The 17670-nt window shown below is 43.2% G+C and overlaps 1 long non-coding RNA gene across 2 annotated transcripts in view; it reads right to left on the reverse strand.

Moving 5' to 3' along the window:
- The window catches only part of LOC133386804 (uncharacterized), a 331786-nt gene extending 317320 nt beyond the window's left edge, over nt 1-14466 (reverse strand). For both annotated transcript variants that reach the window (XR_009763300.1, XR_009763299.1), the window contains exon 1: nt 14342-14466. This is a non-coding gene — a long non-coding RNA (uncharacterized LOC133386804). The remainder of the gene's footprint in view (nt 1-14341) is intronic.
- Between the last annotated feature and the right edge of the window lie 3204 nt (nt 14467-17670).

Here is a 17670-nt window from a genome sequence, read left to right on the forward strand (position 1 = left end):
CTGGAGAATTTTCATGAGGCTTTTAAAAAAATCATAAATTGTTGCAGAACTGAATTTTAGACTGGAAAATGAGAAACCAAGCGAACTGAAATTGATAGGCCTTTTCATGAGTCCCCCTTGATACAGAATGCTTTCCTGACCACAGTCAACCACTGTGATAGGGAGAAGGCTATGCTACAGCCCTTCTCCCTACCACTCTAGTTTTCTATTGCTGGGATTTTTTTTATATGGGGTATAAGAGGCCACAGGGGATCACGACAGGTGGCCACTCACCCTCCATCACTAAAAAGCCCTGCATCAGGGTGGGAGTAAGTAGCAACACATGGAGATGACATCATTGGGATGTGTTGTTTGTCTGCTAACTGGTCAGATCACCAGGATAAGCAGCAGCACAAGAGACGAAGGAGGCATAGGGCTGGCAGAGGCAGAAAAACACCTTAAATGGTTTCTATGAAAGGCAGAAGTTAGAGAAATGGAAGCCAGCAGAGGTGACTCAGAAAGTGAGTTGGAACTGGAGTCTGAGCTAGCAGTCCAGGCAAGGCACAGAGAAACAAAGGCAGGCCTCCAGCAGTGAAGGTGGTAAGGCAAGCAGAGAAGAGAAGGGGCTGGGCAGCCAGGCAGGCTAGGCAGGAATACAGTAGCAGCAGGGGCAGGCCACACCATTCCCCTGCAAGGAGGAGGAGGACTTAGCTGGGGAGTGGGGAGAGTGGGAGAGAGCTTGCAAGGATCGGTCCCAGTTACTCCTTACCTTGGAAGCTGAAAAGAAATCTTGTCACTGGAAGAGAGAAGAGGCTGGTCCAGGGGGATGCTGGTCTGTAAAGGAGAGCCAGGAATTATCCTTTCTCACCAGCAGTGTGGTGGCAGGGAGACTGAGCTTGCTCTCTATCACCAGCTATTATCCTATAGTGAAAGGAGCTGGTCTACCATTCCCTGAATGGAGGACATGGCATCCTAGAAGGGACAACAGGAGTAACTTAGATCTCCGTGGGAAGAAGCACAAGCAGGAATCCTCAGAAAAGCAGCACAACTGGTATCCAAGGAGAGTACCCCTCGAGGGGGAAAGTCTCACCTAGAAGCCCTGCCCCCAAAGAGGGAAGGAACAAGTAAAGCTGCATCCCACTGTGATAAAACAGGGGGCATGCTATGTTTACCAATCTGAAAAAAGGAGAATCTGTGTGACTATCTGCCCAACTTGTGAAGGAACAAGCCAGTGAACAAATAAATTGCATACCCTGAACCCTAACTGTTGGGTGTTGTCTAATGGATTCTATGGAGACTGGAGGTTTGACACGCCACCACTCATGGACTGTGTTTCATTCAAGGAAGCATTGAAATACGCTGCCTCCACCACCACCTGCAGCCAGAACGGATCACTTGATTGTCTCTGTCATGTGGCTGAGTTCTTTACTGCCAAGATTGCGCTTCAATATAAAAACTAATGCCCACATTGTGCTATCAGTAGAATGAAGTGATAAAGCTTTTCCTGGGTTGTACCATTTTAGGCTGCAAGTCATTGGACTGAATGTTCCAGAGCTTGGAAAAGTTACTTTTTTGAACTACAACTCCCATCAGCCTGGTTCCCCCACCAAAAAGACTCCATGTACATAGAAAAATAGGAAAAACTAAGGCTGGACTCTTCTCCCTAACATGCAAGAATTTATTGTACAAGGGAGCATTCAAACAGGAAAGCCCTCTATACATACACACACATACACGCACAGCCAAGTTCAAGAGAAGCATTACCACTTTGTTCTGCTGATCCCATAAACTAGGTGTAACCCACAGATCAGGAGGTGCCATCCTTGGGCTGCCCCAACTGCTTTCCCTGCCCCTGTACTGAGAACCACAAGTAATCCTCCCCCGGTGGTACGTCACTCCAATGCATTGTGGGCAATTATAATGATATCCACCTGATGCTCAGGTCATCAAAGGTATACCATTGCTGCCGCCGCCGCCACAACCATCATCTTCTTCCAGTGGGCCTCACCCACTCCCATCTAGTGTCACGAGCCCCACTGAGAACTCCTGGCAAAGCTGGCAAGAGGAAGATACGGGTGGGGATCCAGGGGAGGGGCCCAGTGGGTTATCAAGGGAGTGGTCTGAGACTGGAAAAGAGAGCAGCAGTTAGTCACAGCCCATCCCAGAGGCTTCTGCCACGACTGAAGAGATGCAGCCAATTAAAGAGCCTCTGTCTACTGTACCTCCAGACTGCCCAAACCCCTCTGCCACCTCCTGAGTGACAGCCAGCCCCAGCTGCAAGAGCAGAGGAGTTGGAGGCAAGACCTTAAGTGAGGGAGGAGGACCTGGAAGAGCTGTCTCCACCCCTGTTGCCAAGGCCACACCAGCAGTTACACAGGCACAAACAGACTGAGCCTTCCCCCCTGCAAAGGAGTGCCCATTTGTTTGCCCAGTCCCAATCTGGGAGACAGTTCCTGCACAAGCAGTGAGCCCACCGAGCCTACTTACATGGCCTCAGAGGGTGTGTCAGGTTGATGTGACAATGTCTTTGCTTGGGTAGCCATGCCTAGCAATGCTGTGCAGAGTGGCAGAGACCTATGTGCTCCGTAAACTGTGCTATGAAATGCTCTGAGCTTAGAATTTTATGTAACACAATGGAGAAAAACACACCAGTGTGTCTGAATCGAATGGGGTTGGCCAGGCCATCTAGTGACATACAGGAGGAGGGACTACCCTCTGGCATGGGGGGGCACTGGGATGAAAAAACACCAGTAAGTACATTGCTGAAGGCCACCTCAAACCTGGAATCAGTCCTCAGTTTTCTGGGAGACAGTATGTGAAGCTTCAAAATACTATCCTGTAGCCTCTATATATCCCCTTGCAATTATTTTTCATTGGAGAACTAATCCCCCCTTTAATTCACTTCTTGAACCAAGATACAGATGTTTTTAAACCCTATGTCACTGTTTAGGCAATTCATTTTGCTATTGATCTCCCCTCTGATGGTCTATTTTTCCTTATTCAAGCATTTGAAGTCCAAAAAGGGGAAATGGTATTATGGATTAATCTCCCACACAATTTCAAACATCCATTTTCAGTGTTCTTTTGACACTCGTCACAGAAGCCCATGAACGTGACTAAACACTTACACCCATACTTCCTAAAGATAAGAAAAACCCTCATTAACGTTTCTACAAATATTTTCCCTTGGGGAACAAACCAGAAATGACTTTCTCAAATAAAAATCAACTATGCTAGCAAGGTAGGCTCAGGAGACAAGCAGACTGTCATTTTGATATACTTGCTTAGCCACAGATAACTGGGAATAAACTAAACAAATGTGCTTGGACTCTGGAATGCTTTGAGGCCTGAGGAAGCTAAAAAAAAAAACAGAAGCAGGGCAATAACAGTATTAAAGTCATAAAAAGACCAAGGCTGTGTTAATAAAAAAAATCCATGCTGATTCTAAAGACTACTCCTCAGCTGTATCACTCTGATCCTGAATATAATATGGCCCATTTCAGGTATAGCAGGGCCCCTCCAACAAACCATGGTTTGTTGGCACAGGGAAAGCATGCTCTCTTCTGCCCTGCATTACCATGGTTAGCATCTGTTAACATTGGGATGGGAATGGGTGTTAAAGGTGAGAGTGGGAGGGAGTGTGCAAGCTTGTGGCCTACTTTCAATCTCTTACCCGTGGTCTTTGCGCTAAAGAAACAGAAGGACTCCAAACAAGATGGGGTATCATTAGCCATAACCCGAGGGGGCTAGCTTTATGTGAACGTTTTGCAAAGAAAGTCACATTTTGCAATATCTCTGTCCCAGAACTCAAATAACCTGGATTGCTCACCTAAAAATCTGCTGCTATTTTGTAACAATCCCTGCAAAATTTAAGTTTGTTTTTGGCACCAGCTCATAATCAACTCTGTGTACACACAGCCTTTGAAATGCACAGGGGTCATTTTTTCAGTGTGCTTTTTCCATAGCGGTTTGCAATTGTACATACCGTCACACAATAATGTCATCTAAAGTGGCAGCTAATATTTGTGTTGTCTGCACAAACAGGTGGGTGTGTTTTCAAACTCCCCTCCCCTCAACTGGTGTTTCCACAGACCTTTTTTTAAAAAAAAAATAGATTTTTCAGTCTTTCAAAACAGAGGGACTGGAAAATGGTGTGTTGATATATTGATACACAGGGATATAGATCGGTATATAGAGGTAGCTGAGTTGCTGTATTGCTTCCTATTTTGCCAATTTCATTCATAGCCAAGTTAAACATAGGGTGGTGGTGGTGAGTGGCACAGCCCTACTGTGCAGCTATGCCACCCAACAAGATCAGCCTCAAAAGACCTTTTCTCCATCCCATCAGTCAAAACAGCCAAACTGGTGAGGACTAGAGAGAGGGCTTTTTCAGTTGTGGCCCCCACCCCGTGGAACTCCCTCCCAAATTATCTCCGCCATGCCCCTTCCATGATGAGTTTCCACCAAGCCTTGAAGACCTGGCTCTTCAGGCAGGCTTTTGGGGTTGGCTAGATTTTATCTTCATTGTTTTTAGATTTTTAATGTCTAGGTATTGTATGCCTATTTTGTACGTCGCCCAGAATGGCTGGACAGCCAGCCAGATGGGCGACTAATAAATTCAATAAATAAAATAAATAAAAATACAGTATCAACAGGTCTTCCCCAATAGGATGTGGCCTGAAAAATGCTCTCTGTGTACAACGCTTGAGGAGCACATTCCTAGCACAAAACTGATTATAACCATTCCAGCATAATGTGTTTAAGATCAACAAATAATGTGGGACAGGGAAGACATGGGAATGATGCGTGTACAGCACCACAAAAGGCACTTGCATCAACCATGGAATGCACATTATCATGCAGTGTACATGCTCTAAATCGCAACTTTCTGACCTGTTCCACCCTTTGTTAGAGATGGCTGTTAGAGGCTTGCTTTGTAACGCTGTTCATTCAAAGGCTCACGGAGTCCCAACATTGTCTTGAACCTTAGAAGGACAATCTGCCCTACACAATACATGCCCTCTGGAAGAGTAGCCTAATTTTTATACAGCAATAATCCCTTACTTAGTGTGTTTTAAAATTAAAATGTTGGTTATTTCTTAAAAACTGAAGGAATTGTGTATCACAGAGATGATTAATGACTCTTCTACTTTTCCCTTTTCTGTAACAGAAAACTGAACTCAAACTGATGACCAAAGCAATTTATGTTTATTAAATCCAAAAAGAATTTCTCTTTCTCATCAAATACTGGAATGAATGTTGGCCTATTAGTTATAATGAATCAGAGAATCTATTTACATTAAGCATTCATCTTCTGTCATTATAAATTGAAATGCACTACTCTGGATTGACTTTCCCCCATTTCATTTACCATCAATCCACTGTAAACATTTCTTACCATAACTTTACTTTGAATTTTAATTGTATTTGTTATGAACAGGACAAATGAAAAAACAAACAAACACAACCTAGTCTTTAAAGAAAAGCAATATTAATATTGGTTTCTGTGGTGTTAGGTTAATCCCAGTTTCCAAGCTCTCTCCCCCAATATTTAAGTTAAAAAATGTAAACTGAAATACAGTTATGGAACACAAGAATGAGGCCCATGGCAAAGATCCAGGGAAGAAGGAGAGTTGTATAGGATCTGGTTTAGAAGAGTTCAGAGTCTCGGATAGCCAAATTTTAGGATCAAAAAAGATGGATCAGAAGCAGAATTACCAATGTAACAAACCCAAGATTTTTCAAGAACAGGAATGAGGTTCTACAGCAGTTGTCAAAATTTATTTAGGGTGGTGCTATCGTGTACATGAGAAGAGCAACACGTAACTGATGCTGGTGGAATATGAGAAGCAGGAGAGATTTGCAACTCCTCCAAATCTGATTAGGAGAGGTCAGCATAGCTATGATAAATCCACAAATTACAGCTTCCAGAAGAAGGGGAAATGAACTGAGAACTGAGAATATTTACCTCATCGGACTCAAGGGGCTGAAAAAGTTTTGGCAAAGGAATTTTTGGCATGCTGTGTGTTGATACCTTTGTTGTGACAGCCACCACCCAGCCACTCTGGGCCCCTGAGGAAGAGAGATCCAGCCACAACAGAGTGTACCCCTCTGCTCAGGCCACCGTTACCCCCTTTAAGAGCTTGCAGCCACTAGATCAGGATTAAAATACTTTCACAAGGCCACCCCTTATCAGACAGACTTGCAAATTTCTCTGGGGTCTCTCTGAAGCCTCTTGAGGCAGCATAAATATTACAGCTTTAGATGTGGATGGTGAAAATAAAAAAGGCCATACCAGATTCATGGACAAATGAAGAGTTTGCTAAGATACTTGGGGAAAGATATGCAATCCAGAACAAAATACAGAAAATCAGTATATTGCCCGTTGGAGCAAAAACAAATTAAAATTGGTTAATGCCATCCACTTGCCCTAGTCTAAACAGACCCACCTTGATCTAAACAAACTCCAGAACTGCTACTCCTTGATGAAGACTGTCCTTATCAATGATATGCCTCACCCCAGTAGATCATAGGAAGTCATGAATGCACCAGGTAGATGTGAACTTTACTCGCATATGGACTGGCAGTTTCCCAGTCTTTATATTTGTGTGCCTGGGCCAGTTGTGTGAGCAGCCAGACCAAGTGATCTGGACAGGTTAACCCTATAATCCCTGAGGAACAAATAAATAAAAACATATATCCCCATATAAGATACAGCAAGACACAAGAAAGACATACATTCCCATAATATACACAAGCAGTCCAGGATAGTCAACTCCAATTCCTTCACAACTGTGTGATGAGATTAGATACTTAGACTTTATGTTTCCCCTAATCTAATATAGCCGGTGCTTGCTGTTCACAATAGGCATCTTCAGTATGTGCGCAAGATGCATATTTGTTTGTTGTTGTTTGGACTGCCTTCAAGTCAATTCCGACTTATGGCGACCCTATGAATAGGGTTTTCATACTAAGAGGTATTCAGAGGGGGTTTACCATTGCCTTCCTCTGAGGCTGAGAGGCAGTGACTGGGCAGTGAGCTTCATGGCTGTGTGTGGATTCGAACCCTTGTCTCCCAGGTCATAATCCAACACCTTAACCACTACACCACACTGGCTCTCATATTTGTAAATGATAAGAATTCTAACACTCTTTTCACTAAAGGTAAATGGATCTATAAAAGCTGCCTAGAGGTTCCCACAGCTTAGGGATGGGGTGGGACCTATATCAACAGGATAATTTAAAGGATTCCATATGCATGGTACTTCAAATCATCAAAATGAACATGGGCAAATTTCTACTGAATGTAGCTTCTAATGGTAGATGGGAGTTTGCTCTGAGACTGTCCTTGATCATGCCTTTACGGATGCCAGACCTCTGCTGGAACAGAAACTAGAGTAAAGCTTCAGGATTGACTCTGAATGATCATGGTTTATATCCTGTGCCAATATTCAGTGTAGGTTGTACTATAACTTTCCTTTGGCATCCTTTTAAAAACACCCTTGTTCTCTTGTTTCTTCTTCTGAGGTTACTGTATGAATAGAATGTAAAATCAATTCTGTAGTACCTAAAAATTTCCTCTATTTTCTACTTGACTGGTCACAGCTTAAATTCTTAGGATTCTCATTTTAATGACAAACCTGTATTACAAGCAGAAATGTAAACTACCTGACAAAGTCCCTGTGGGAAGGAGCATAATTAGAGCAACTATATACTCTGCGATCTAGGTTGCAATCCTTAAATAAAGAGTAAGCCTCACTGAAATCAGTGGGACCTGTTTCTGAAAAAATATGGAGAGGGTTGTGCTCTTACTCTTCGTACTAATGTACAGTGTTTAATTTCTATTCCCAGGCTATGGTCTGAAGGCACATAAGGCCAGCTCCTGCTGAAGCTAAGCAGGGTCAGGTCTGGTCAGTGCCTGGATGGGAGACCACCTGGGAACCAGATGTAAGCTGCATTGGGTTTCTATCATGAAAAGAAAGGCAGGGTATAAATGCAATTAATTAATTAATTAATAGAAAGAAAGAAGAGATGACAGAGATCTAGTCTGTCTGAAACCAGCATGCTGTGACTGGAAAGTCCACCCCCCAAATCCCTGGTGCATGTGGACTTTCTATAGTTGCTCAGTAAAGAAGGAAAGCTTCTGCATCTGTCCCAACTTAGACACTTTTGTTTACTCTTATTTCATATGTTCCAGGGTGAAACCTTAGTGTTAAAAACATATACCAGGGCTGATCACTGTCAGGATGTGGCACAAATTTAGACCTTCTTTTGTATCATTGTAAAAGCACAAGTTCATAATACTATATATCCTGCTGCATTCCAGGGAACCCTAGCAGGGCTTGCTCCAAGTTCCAAACCCTCATCCTGAAAAGGGCCACTTGGTGTCCCCCTCCCAATGTCTGCGCCACCCATGGCCTTACAGCAGAAGCAGCAGTAGGACTGTGACCTGGAGCAGGAGGCAGCAAGCCCACCCATCATTCTAAATTCCCCACAATGTCTGATGAAGTGTTGCTCTGGGGCACTATAGGAAATGTAAAATGGTAGGCATCTTCCTGAACTGACCTGAACCCTAGTGCTATTTGGAAGCTTACCAGGGGACCCTCAACGGGTAGGTTAATAATGGCAGATATACATCCCCAAGAGACAGTTTGTCGTCGTCCCCAACAAACTTTGTGCAGTGGAACGGTATCATTGGGTATGTTTTAGGACAAATCTTAGTACACAGCAGGCCACAGTGAAGCCCACCTTGGCCACCCCTCATATGAGCCCAGTATGCACCCAAGAACATTCACAGAAAACTCTACAAAGCATGGAAGTTCCATAAAGATAGAGGGAGGGGGTTCCTTGTGTCAAGGCTGGTAGGCAGGCATGTGCAATCTCCCTCATTGATGTTGCTCTGATGAGAAACTGGACTAGAAACAGTAATTTTATTTGTGACACCTCATTGCTGCTGTGTTAATAGTTGTAATCTCCTCCCACCTTTTCAGGACTGTTTCCCCCCACAAAAGAGAGGGGGGATTTTCAGCTACTTTCAGAAAGGTGAGCAAAATCATGATGGAGTGACATTTTTATGAGCATTCTAGGAAATGTTGTGGGGATGGGAGGTTACAGAGAGCCACAAGGCTGCAACAAGCAACCACAACCTTTTTTTTAAGTGCTAAAGGAAGAAATACCCTTAGCCAACTCAAAATTTGACTAAAGTAAGGCAAACCCCTCCCACATCAAAAACATTACCTCCCCACCTCTCAGTCTTCCAGGGTATTTTATTATCACCACCCCCACCCCCAAGAATTGCCAAAGAAAGCTGGGCTAAAAATGTTGACCTAACAGCAGTGTCACCCTCTGAGCCATCTGTAGCTCTGAAATGCCACAGACAGGCAGACACAGACTGGCAGCCCCTTTCTCTGGCAAACTACCCTGGGGGCATAGACAATGAGATTCCTCCTGGGTCCACTTCTGAAGTCCCTGATGATTCAAGCCTTGCACTCTCGCAGATATGCCAGAAGGGACCTTTACTGTAGGCAGTTTGAAAATCACTGCAATACGCAAAAGTCACAGCTGTGTTTAGAGCCAAAATGAACGGATGGCGAAGAACATTGATTTTGTTTTGACTACATTATAATTAGATTTGTCAACAAAAAAGCCTTACCCCAAATGTGTTTGTTTCAGACTTAAGAAAACAACATTCTCAGTTTGCAATTATTCACATTTAAAAATAAAAAATATATAAAAAATATTTGATAGACTTTACAAGTCTGTATCGTCTCCCAGTCCAGACATCTACTTGATTACTTTTTGTCTCACTTGCCTCAATTCATTATGGTCTTGTCCTTCATGGATCTTCACCAATTGTTAGTGTCTGCTAACAAGAAATGTGAATAGCCATGTTTCTCATTTGTCTACTGCATCAGTTTCCTTCTGGCATTTTGCTGTTGGACTGGCTCAGCTATTCCCTTGAGAACATCACTTGCGATATGTACAAAATTAGACAGGACATTGTATCAAGATTTGGACCAGCCGAGGGATATGAACTTTCCTGCATATATTCAGTTCTGTTTATTTCAAACCCTCATGAGAACTAGAACAGGAATCGTCGGTGAGTGGAAATCAGAGATTGTTAAAAAGTCATTGAAAGGCTGCATCATAAGTCTCCCTTGAGCCATGATTTGTGCCAAGATTATTCAACATTAAAGGATGCTATTTCTTTTAGTGTGCAAGGAGTCTAAGCCCCATGTCAGGATGGTGTCCATCTTCATGATGAGGGGCCTCTTGTCCCCTGCAGATGGTATCGCAGGGATGAACTGCTATGGTTTCTCCAACAGACACGGCACAATGCTGTATTGCTCCTTGGAGCAACCTGTCACAGAGTCCTATAACTGGGCTTCCATGATGACCTGCATAGGGTTTTACAACCTTGTTGTAAATGGAATAAGAGAGTAAACATAAGGGACAGGAAACTAGTACCCAGCAAACACTGGATAGGTCTAGAGAGCAAGGGGAACGATCTGCTTCTTCTCCTACTTATAGCAGTGATGCAGGCCTCTCCAGAACTGCCACTGCGGGGATTAGGTTTCTGTTACACTGGCATTGCTTTATATACAGCAGCCATCTGTTTGGTCAAGGCAATGAAAGTTAGAGGACTATGCCCCTTGCAGGCTTTCAGCCCACTAGAAGGAGCTGGATATGGCTCCTTTTTAAAGAGTGTGATTTCTCTTATCAGGTGAACTGACTGCTTTGCTGAGAGTTCTTTTCTCGCCTCTTTTAAAAAACTTTTTATTTACTAGCCTACCTGGAGGCAAATCATCGCAGGCCACTTCACACACCATATCATCAGGACTGACAATTATACTGATCCCTGTCAGTGTATTCTCATAATGAGGCTGAGCAGCACACTTCTCCATATTTATCTCCATTAGACACACTTGTTAAATGTTTCCGGTGACCTACCCTAGCCCCGGAACTGCCTTGGATAGGAAATCCCACAAGAGTTCCCTTATGAGACACTCCCATTCAAGGTCTTAGTGGTGCCATTAGTACACTATCACATTTCCATCTCTCTCTGAGTCATACACCTCCTTACTCCCCATGATCCTGAAAACATTCATCCTTACCCATATGGCACCATGTTCTTGATCTGCCTCTTCAGGGACCTCAGAATAAGTTAGTATAGACCATACTACTTCCATACATTTTCTAATCTAGCCCTGGAAACTAGCAAGAAGAATGGTCTTCTCGTAAAACTAGTCATAAACTGCTCCACTCAATTTAACATTATAACAATTCTAAAACTTTGAAGGTTAGACTGATCTATTTGGCAGCAAAATTCGGATCAAGCACAAAACCCAACAAAGAGGAAAATAAATTCAGCTTCCCCCGCAGTGACTCTTTACAACCAAGTTGAATTATTCAGCTTCGAAAGAAAGCTTGGTGCATCCAAGTCAGCAGCCATTTACGATATTTCTCTTGCTAGCCCTTTAGAACAAACCCCATGTACAAAGTCACCTTCAGCTATCATTGTGATTTACTTGATACTTTCAGGGCTGCTTCACACATTACATTACCCCCTCTCAACCTGATGAGGAATCACATGTGATGCATGTATACTGTCATTTGCGAACCACATGTACGTATATCAATTTTCATGTTTGTCTGTAGACAGACAGATTCACACGGTGAGAGAGAGGAAAAATGGAACTGCCTATGGCTTCGCTTTCCAACTCATGTGTGCACTGCAAAACATACTATGTGCATTGTTCAAACATGATGGTTGTGTATAATTTTCCCACACAGAAGTAAAGTGTGTAGAAAAAGTCATTCCCTCACTCAGGGAACCGCTGATCAATGAAGGGCTAGAAAATCCTCCTCATGCTCACCACACTACAACTCCCAGAAATGTTCTGGGAGAAGCGTCTGTAGTTTAACTGGTATACAGTCAGACATTTATATGTCTTTAGTATAGACATGTCCACAACTTCACTTCTGCTGCAGTTTGTTTCTGCTTTAGAAATCAATAGTCATCAGAACACTAAGGCTTCAGGGTTTAAATCATAAGTAGTTGTGTTTATGTCAATAATATGATTTGAAGCATTTCTGGCCACTTTATACACTACAGTCACTATGTGAAACACGCTAACCACATGTCAGCAGTTCCTTCAATACCCAAGTTTGTAATTGCAAGACTCACTCACCATGCTTATCAGCTCCAATCCTGAGGAAAATTTTCCACACCTGTGCCTGGCAAAAGGGACGGCACAGGTGTGCAAACTCATTTAAATGATTGCTAAAAATATATATATATGGGCCCATCCAAGATGGTTCCCAACATATAAATTCACAGTAAGAATTTTCACAATATGAAATCAATAACAAATTTAAAACCATAGGGTTGTATGCATCTAAGTTTTATTCAGAGTAGATCCATTGAAATTAATGAACCTAAGTCTGTCATGTCCTTAATTTAAATAGTGTTACTCTGAGTAAGGCACACATTGGATACAATCCACTGAGCACAGTAAAAAAATGCAATGAACAAGAACCAGCAATAACATTCAACCCCCTAAAAGCAATAAAATCAAATAAATAATGATAAACTACAACAACAGCATAAGTATAGCAGTCCAATAAAATTCTAAATTAGGAGAAGGCAGTTGAAACAGATGGGACATTAGAGCCCACTTAAAGGTTGTCATTGATGGGGCCTTACATGTGACTACATGTCTGAGCCGGCAAAGGAGACAAGTTCTGTTTGGACCTGTTCCTAGTAGGGATGTGCACTTAGGGGAAATGATGTTTGTTTGTTTTTCTTTTTTTGATTTAAAATTACCTATATAATTTTTTTTTTTAGTAAACAAAACCCTTTGGGGATTTTTTAAAGTTAATTCATATTTATGTCATTCAGTTTTCAAATTTCAATGTCCGTTCCAAAAATTTGCAATTGAAGTTCCATCCTGTCTTCAGCTGCCTAAAGTGTTCAGAGGCATTGTGTGGTTGGGTGCAAGTCACATTGCTTTCTTTTAAAAGAAAGAGGAGCTGCTCTGACAACTACAGGAAGTGCAGCAACCAACCCTCAAGCAAGAATGCAACAAGGGAAAATGGGTTGGAAGATGTCTTGGCCTCCCCTCTTTATTTTTTACTGCTGTTGGTGATCCAACCATAGACAAATAAGTTTATTTACTTCTTATACTTATACCCTAAAACTAGCTTTTCCCAACCTGGTACCTTCCAGATGTTTTGGATTACAACTCCCATCAGCCCCAGCCAGCATTCCCAATGGTCAGCTATGATGGGAGCTTGTTGGTTTCCTCTAGATGTTGCTGGACTAAGTTGGAAAAGGCTTCCCTAAGTAAAATCCTGAGAGTTGGCAAACCTACTGCTGAACTACTATGCAATCCAATCACCATCCTCTCAATGACAATAAATGAAGACTTTACCGTGAAGCAAAGTATAATATTCTTTTCTTCTAGCAGGAGATTCCAGACAGGATATAATTTTCCTTTCCTTTCCTGTTTCTGAATGTTGTTGAGAATGAGCTTATGCAGAGATAGTCAGCACCCTCATGATTTTTTGAGGTCATTGCTCTATCTTTCTGAAACCCAGCCACACCACTGCCACTTCTTCTTTCCCTTTTTTTTTGTTGACTATCAATTTTGCAGCTACCAGCACCTCTTGGCTCAATAAAATGGCTGAGACAAGAATGAAGCACTACTTCCACAAAAAGTATGTGAGAGTATTTAAAAGTTGAAACAGGAATCTGACGTTACTGAATTCTGTAATTTCCTGACTTGAAATACAAATGTTAGTGACTCACAATGACTACTTCCATCCAAAGTCAACATTCTGACACCAGAGTTCCTCTCTAGTTCAATTTATAATCCAAGATATATAATCCAATTTATAATCCTCCCTTTCATTCGCTCTCAGTTTACTCAGCCTAAGGCAGGAAGCCAGGCAACTGGGGCCCTAGGAAATGTGATTTTCTCCTGGTTCCTGACATTTCCCAGGGTTCTTTGTCCTAGGGGCACTACTCCAGCCGACACCACCATAGCCAGCTAAGGAGCTCCGAGGACCAGAAAGAGAAATGTGACTCACAGGTGGACTGTGGACAGACTGAGGCTCATGGAACAGGGGATTCAGCCCTGGATGTACTCCTAATGACACTGCCTGAGTCATTTCTCATTTTTCAAGCCCTAATATTTTTGACAATTCTAGAGAACCCAAGGAATTTTACCTGCTGTAAGCTAATTATTCATCAGCAGTGAATTGCTGTCACTTCCATTTATAGTATATTGTACATTACTGTTATTTACAGTATATTCTGTGTCACAACTAAAGCAGCTTCTTAGCAACGCCTCTCTCTTACCTCAAGGGTTTGTTGAGCTGTCTTTGCTTGCCTGTTGATAGCCACCGAGGAGTACTTTGCTTATCTGTTTTGTCAAAAGTGTCTGTTCAGTGAAATTGCTGCACAGGCCTTCTGCTCCTGGGAGGAGAGATGATTCTGTAATTGGGGAAATGGCAACAACTGGGATCAGGGAGCACCTAATTAGCTGCAAAGCTCACATTGCTGATTTGGAGAAGCAATCCAGGCCTAGTGAAGGATCTAGCACAGGTAGGCAACTAACAGCAAAACCTATGCATGTTTATTTGCAAGTAAATCCTACTGCATTCAATAGGACTTCCTCCCAACGTGGGCATGGGATTCCTGCCTTAAAGAGAGAGGGAATCAGGCAAAAGGTGGGATTTCTCTGTCAGAAACAGCAATAACTCTTGAGTCTAGTTGAGAATGCTGCTGAGCTAAGATTGCTGGGAACGAATGGAGCAGGTTAAGGCTACTGTAAAATGGTGAGCAATCAAGAGTTATAGTTTAAAGTCTCTCAAGGAAACAATACTACTCAGGGCAATTATATCCCTTCTTATTTAACCAACTGAACAAATGTTGCTTTATTTAAATGACTAAATGTACTGCACGTTTACCTCCACTGTCAGAAACATCGTCATCATTCATTCATTAACACCTTCTACACAAGCAATGTACTGTTGCGCACCTCCCCAATCTCTGAGCTGTGAGATTCGAGTGGTCCCTGCGCTTGTCCAGGGTTTGTTCCTTTGGGAAGAAGGTCAGTGGAGACTGTGATGTCTTTATGAAATATGGTTTGTTTATTTACATACATTCCAGCCTGAGCTTAGGATGGAGGGATTCAAGGCATCAGCACTCCAATACCCAGCTTTTCCATCAGGGTTACAGGAGGCATCCTAAAGCAATGGTGCAGATTGGCAGTCTCTCTGCCTGCCTCCAGTTCCCAGCCTTTCTCAGAGACAACTCTAAACACACTCAAAGCACAAACCTCTGCTAGCCACCAGGAGGGGGGGAAGGCTCTCCAGAAGAGTTTCAGTGACAAAAGGATCTTCCTGGCCCATTCACCAGTTGCTGGGCACCTGAAACACCCATTAGCAAACTGGCCACTCTATTAGCATAACAAAAGAAACTCATCTGGCCAGCAGAGCCAGCCTCTCACCCCAAGGCACAGGATTCCAAATCAGAGGCTGGAAGGGGACACACAGGGATCATCCATTCCAACCCCCAAATTCACAGCACTACCCCCTTCCCTGAAAAGGTCTGTCCCAGACCTGCAAACAACAGAATAACAGCTTTTCCTACAAAGAAATAACAGGTACAGGTTAGTAAGACATTGAAATATGCATCATTAAAAGCATAGTCATATTGCAGTCTCATTTCCACACAAGTACAAAAACAATCGATTCCTTTACAGCAAGTTTTCAAATAACTGCTCTCTCTTTAGGCTTCCTCTTCTTTCTTGGAGCCCCCAGTCACAGTTCTGCATCCAAACAGCTTACTCAATCCTCATAACTTGGCCGTGGCCAATATACTGAGTTCCCGACATGTTTAAGCAATATTACAGCCTCAGTACTGGAGCTCTTTTGTCCTGCCTTGTGCTACTGCAGCACAGCAGCCCTCAAACAGTTGTACATACACCCACAGTCTAACAGACACAAAAATTAAAACCTTATTGCAAAAACCTATCCACATACTTTCTAAAAAATCATTAAATAGCTCATATCCCCACAAGCATGCAAAAAGTACAAATCAACAGCATTTCAAAAGGCAATACCATCAGAAGAATTCCTGCAGCAGATCAGTACACAGCCCCATATGCATAACCACCACCCCCAAACCATGCGGTTGCCCACATGGCCCTTTGTCTTGGGGATTCATGGAGTTCCCAGTCCAAGCTGATCCCTGCTGCTGCCTGCAGGGTCTTGGGACTCATCTCCAGGAACATATTTGTTTCCTCATCAACGCATGGCAGACTGTAGCCATTTTCCTACCACTCTCTGCTCTGGGAAAAGTCTTTAAGCCAGTCCACTTCATCTCCTGCCCCAAACTCCAAATCAAAGTCCTGCCACAAATCTTTATCTGGGGGCATCTTCTTCAGGACTAGCTGGCCTAGCCCACCCAGGTTGGTGGAAAGATATCTCAGTTCTCCCTCGCCATTTCCAGTGTGAAACATGGGCCCAAACAGAGGCAGGTAACCCTCCCAGTGACTCTTGCCCTCCAAACTCACAGGATCGTCCTGGCCCATTCACCAGTTGCTGGGCACCTGAAAGACCCATTAGCAAACTGGCCACTCTATTAGCTTAACATAAGAAATTCATCTGGCCAGCAGAGCCAGCCTCTCACCCCAAGGCACAGGATTCCAAATCAGAGGCTGGAAGGGGACTCACAGGGATCATCCATTCCAACCCCCAAACTCACAACAGTACAATAAAACCAGGAAAAAAAGTTTAAAACACAAAAGGCAGATAGATATTAAAAATACACGACACCCATCTGTCATACATCATTAGAAGTTAAACATTTTAAACTGCTGGGGTGAATCATTTCAGTATATTTTCAGCCCCTGTGCTGTTGCAGCAATTCACGCTGCTCTGATATAGGTTCTCCAGGTCTGAGTCAAGTTTCAGGGACTTGACTGTATTCTAAACCTACATATCTAAGGGGGAAAGCCCCACTGTACTCAGTTGGACTTTCTTCTGCATAGACTTGTAAAGGATCTTGCCGTTTGCCTCCTTCTCAGGGTCTTCCCACAGGCAGCAGTAAAATATCATCATTAGGTGCCAAACCCAAGGGGCAGACTACTTTCTACTTGGTTTTAAGCACTCTGTCTGTCCTCATGTCTATCAGGCTCTACTTCTAAGTCACCAGGCATAGCTAGACACCGCCATTTGCTCCACCAGGTGATGTTCCTTGCCAAATGTTACCAGGCTCCACCCCTAACTCTCAGCATACAGACTTGAGGTACAGACCTCAAGTGACACAGCAAACCTACTCCAGTCATGTCTAGTTGGAGGAACCACGAGAGCCCAGAAAGGTGTAGTTCCCTGACATTTACACATTCCATATGACTACTCTTATCCAAAGGGGCAGGAAAGGTTCAGAACATGGGTTTGTGTATTCTGGACAGAAAAGGAGACTCTTCTGAAGGAACAGCCCTACTGCTGCTCATGCACTCTGCCTTGCAATTTGGGGTTATTGGATGCTTGCTATTTTTCCCTGACGCCCAGCAACCCCCCTTTCTTTTTACCACCACTTCCCCCACCCCGGTCCACTTCCCACAGCCAAGCTGTTCCAGCTTCCTAGGCACGATCATTGACCTCTATAAGGTCATGAAA

Source organism: Rhineura floridana, chromosome 6 (genome assembly GCF_030035675.1).
Source record: "Rhineura floridana isolate rRhiFlo1 chromosome 6, rRhiFlo1.hap2, whole genome shotgun sequence".
Classification (NCBI taxonomy): domain Eukaryota; kingdom Metazoa; phylum Chordata; class Lepidosauria; order Squamata; family Rhineuridae; genus Rhineura; species Rhineura floridana.